We start from the raw sequence: 3,932 nt of genomic DNA on the forward strand, positions 1-3,932 counted from the left end.
TTTCGCTACGGTTTACCTGTATCACCATGTCCTTCCATCTGCCTTTTGTGTAGACCCATTGCGGAACATGAGGCGGGTCTTCCCAGCCCATATCCGCCCATGAACCCAAATGTCCTCTATCAACCATGTCCGATCACTATATTATCCGATCACTATATTATGCTGATTTGATGTTACCCCAACTATAGCGATGACAATGCAAGCAAACTTTTACTAACAATGAGCCTCAAGATGATTGGCAGGTGTCATCCTTTGCTGCTGTCACAAACAAGTCTGAGTATGACAAAGTTATCTGCTACTAACAGTCTGAAAACCTCCTCCCAAATGCCATTCTCCAAACCTAATGACAGTGTCTTCACTAGGGCGAAATAGATCAATTAAAAAACATTCAATGATGAAATCGTGGTATTACGAGGGCAGACCAGTCAGCTTCGGCTCCTTCAGAATAATTAAAAATTGACACCAAACCTCCAACTAATGACCTTAACATTATCGCCTTAAGCCTCACTGCCCTTTGGAACCATTTGCAATCATAAATCGATGCATCAAATGGCGTAGTCTGATGAAGTATGAAGACACGGACCTGCAGAAGTTCGGATCACCAAAGTTATTGAAATGGTCACTAAACCGCCCTCTAATATGTCCCAAAGGGATCGCCCATTACTCCTATTAATTTAGGAATTATCCAAAGTGGAAATCGAAGCATGAAGAGAGTGGTGTGAACAAAATCGTGGAAGCCTAGGGTCTGCAACTCATGCGTCAACAACAGCAATATAATTCATCCTTTCCAACAAGTTCACTTTGTGTATATCATGGCATTTCACGAAGCCGCATTCCTTCAAAAATAATTTGTATCCCTTGTTCAAGCTTCAGCATTTGCATACAACTATTGAAATTACACAATTTCCCATTCTGTTTATGCCTTCATGGAAGTCCATACCCGATTCCAAAGTTGCCGTTTTGGCACAGGCAGGAAGGATGCGCAGTTTCGGGGTGCTCCTTCTCTAAAACCCTAATTTTGTGCGAAATGGCGATATGCTTTGTGATTTCGCTTCCCAAAGACGCCTTACATTTAATATATTTCAGTAGAATTCGCAGAAATCTACACAAGTGCATATCCTGCAAACCATGTAGGCAGAAATAAAATTTTCTACAGTTCGTTGCGTTTATTAACATTAATTGTTTGAAACATTCTTAACTTTTTTTTCAATTTTTTTTAAATTACGAGCAAAACATATTGATAAGCTGTGGATAGCATGAATTCATAGTTAAGTTTTTTACTAAGTATACGATAATAAAATCGAAATTAAAATTAAAGCTAAAATTACTTTTGAAATCTCAATCAAAGAGATCAATTTGTAAACACTAAAGTGATCGTCGAAACTTAATCCAATTGTTACAATATTATGCTAGCATTACAGCAGCATTGAATTTCATGGTAATGATTTTACTTTCAAATCAATGAAAGTTTAAAGTAGTCTACTTGAAAACAAATAATATTTCAGAAATTATATTAGAATTAATGTTCATTTCTTGTAATTTTGATTGTCATTTGAATCTAGAGCATTCTTACATGCGTGATATTTATTTAATATACTCTTTTAAAAAAATTTAGTGCGGTTTTTGGCATTAAGCATATATTTCATATTGATGTAGGAAAAAAAGAATTAAATAGTTTCATTTATATGAACAAATAGATCAAGCTACTTAAATATTATCCAGTCTAAGAATCAAAGAATCAATAATGATTTTATTCCTCTGGCGTATCAAAATATTGTGACACAAAAGAACCAATATATAAAGATCGATTCCTCTAAAAGAGATCTTTATTAATGTAAAAAATTAAAAAATTCTACACAGTAATGTAACTGCTGCTATGACTCCGAACTAGTAAATATTAGAGGCAGGGGGTTGGGCTTACAGCCCCAACATCAACTGCGGTCACGTGTGCATTTTTACACAAAAATTGAGCATCTGCTTTTCCATCGTTATAGCTCAACTTTATATGGTCTACTTTGATTCCTTCACAAGGCACACTTTGGCTGCATTCAAAAGCAATTGCAGCATTTGTAGCCGATGTTCCAGTTATGTTCTTGTATAGCACATTACTGATCTTCACACCAGAATTACCCTGCAAAAGTATAACGACAACAAACATAAAATATTTGTCATCATTAATTGCAACTGTATAAGTAATATTAGATAATGTATACCTTTGTAGAAATTCCATATGGAGAATAATATTGGTCAATTATAACAGGATTTTGTACGTTGTCCATTTTTACATTTTGGAATGTTATATCAGTTGCAAAACCGTTCCCTCCCTGCCAGGTTTTGATCCTTACTCCATTCTATGTGTCATGAAATGAAACTCCACTTACTGTTACGTTCCTTACAGTCGCAAGGGTGTTATCTTCACCAAGACTTCCAATACTTCAATACATACAACACAAAACCAAAATTCTTTCAGTACCCAACATTGTTTTCTAACATATCAATTTATTGAAAGAAAAAACTATATTTATGAATGCTACCTGATTCCATGCCCTGGCCCACATGTAACTCCTTCAATGTCAACATTGAAGGATCCTGGTCCAATAGAAATACAGTCGTCTCCTGAAAATAAACAGTGAACTTACTTTATTAAGAATTCCACCAATAAATAAGTAATTGATTAAAATCAATTTAATTCATCCAGAGCCACCAACTAAAATTAATCATTCATTGTATGAGTGAACAAAGTCACCTGTTCCTACAATGATGTTTCTAATTTGAACATTGGAAGACTGTCCCACATGAATTCCATCAGTATTAGGACTGTCACCTGGAGCGTTAATAGTCACACCTTCAACCTCAACATAATTGCAGTTATCGAAGTTTATATGAAACTGTTTGCTGTTGATTGAAGTGATCTTTCTAACTATGGTATTCACGGTGCCTGTAAATCTCAATGTCTGTTTACCAAGGAAAACAGCTTCATTAGATACTACAAATTCTTATAATTTAATTGGTTCCAAATTAATCAGGTGCTATAGATTTTTTAAACAATTAGTAATAGTACAGAAGAGGTAGAAGTAGTACCGTGGGTCCAATCTGATTTGTCTTCTGCTCATGCAAAACATATAAATCATGGTCAGCTATAGAAAATGACTTATTGAAGATCAATTTTATAAGCAAGAATCCTTGGGCGAACAAAATGACTCATAAAAGCAAAAAATTGTAATACCTTTCCATTAACCTCTGTCCACCAAGAAGCTCCTCGTCCATCTAAAATTCCTCCTCCTTCAACTGTTAAGCCAATCATATTCCTGAATTGCAGCCAATAATTTTTGCTGTTATCGCTCCACAAGCTATTATCTGTTGAAGCAATAAGCTTCCCAGCTACCTGCTCAGAACTACAGCACATCAGAAATAGTATCTACGAATTTCTAGCTAAATCCCTTTGCAATTGTTATCAGTTGTGAAGTCTTTTGGTGGTGTTTTTTCACTCTTTTCAAAAAGTCAATAGAAATTCAGAATTAGATACTTCACCTGCACTGTAATCTTGTCACTGTGGCATGGCCCCTCAAAGGTAACTGGATTGATAAGAAACGTCATCTGTGGTACATATACAACTGATGATCCAGTTGAAGAACAGGCAGCATTCCAAGCTTGAAGAAATGCCTTATTTCACAAAAACACAAATTAACCAAAGAAGAGTAATGATAAAGGAAAATTTCATCAGTTTTGGGTAAACTTTAATTCATTTGAAACTTTCCACTTACCGTGCTATCATCTGTTTGTCCGTCAGCTTTTGCATCGTAGCTAAGAACATTAAATATATTTTGTGTATTCTGGTTCAGGCTACCCAAGAGTCTGATAGAACATACACCGGGCATACTGGATGAGAACACAAGAAGAACAAACGCATAGATGAACATATACAGCGCCAT

At 35.4% G+C, this 3,932-nt stretch overlaps 1 pseudogene; it reads right to left on the minus strand.

Annotated features, from left to right (window-relative positions):
• Positions 1-504: 504 nt before the first annotated feature.
• LOC131859361 (exopolygalacturonase-like) lies at positions 505-3,932 on the minus strand (annotated as a pseudogene).

This window comes from Cryptomeria japonica, chromosome 10 (genome assembly GCF_030272615.1).
Source record: "Cryptomeria japonica chromosome 10, Sugi_1.0, whole genome shotgun sequence".
In the NCBI taxonomy this organism is placed as follows: domain Eukaryota; kingdom Viridiplantae; phylum Streptophyta; class Pinopsida; order Cupressales; family Cupressaceae; genus Cryptomeria; species Cryptomeria japonica.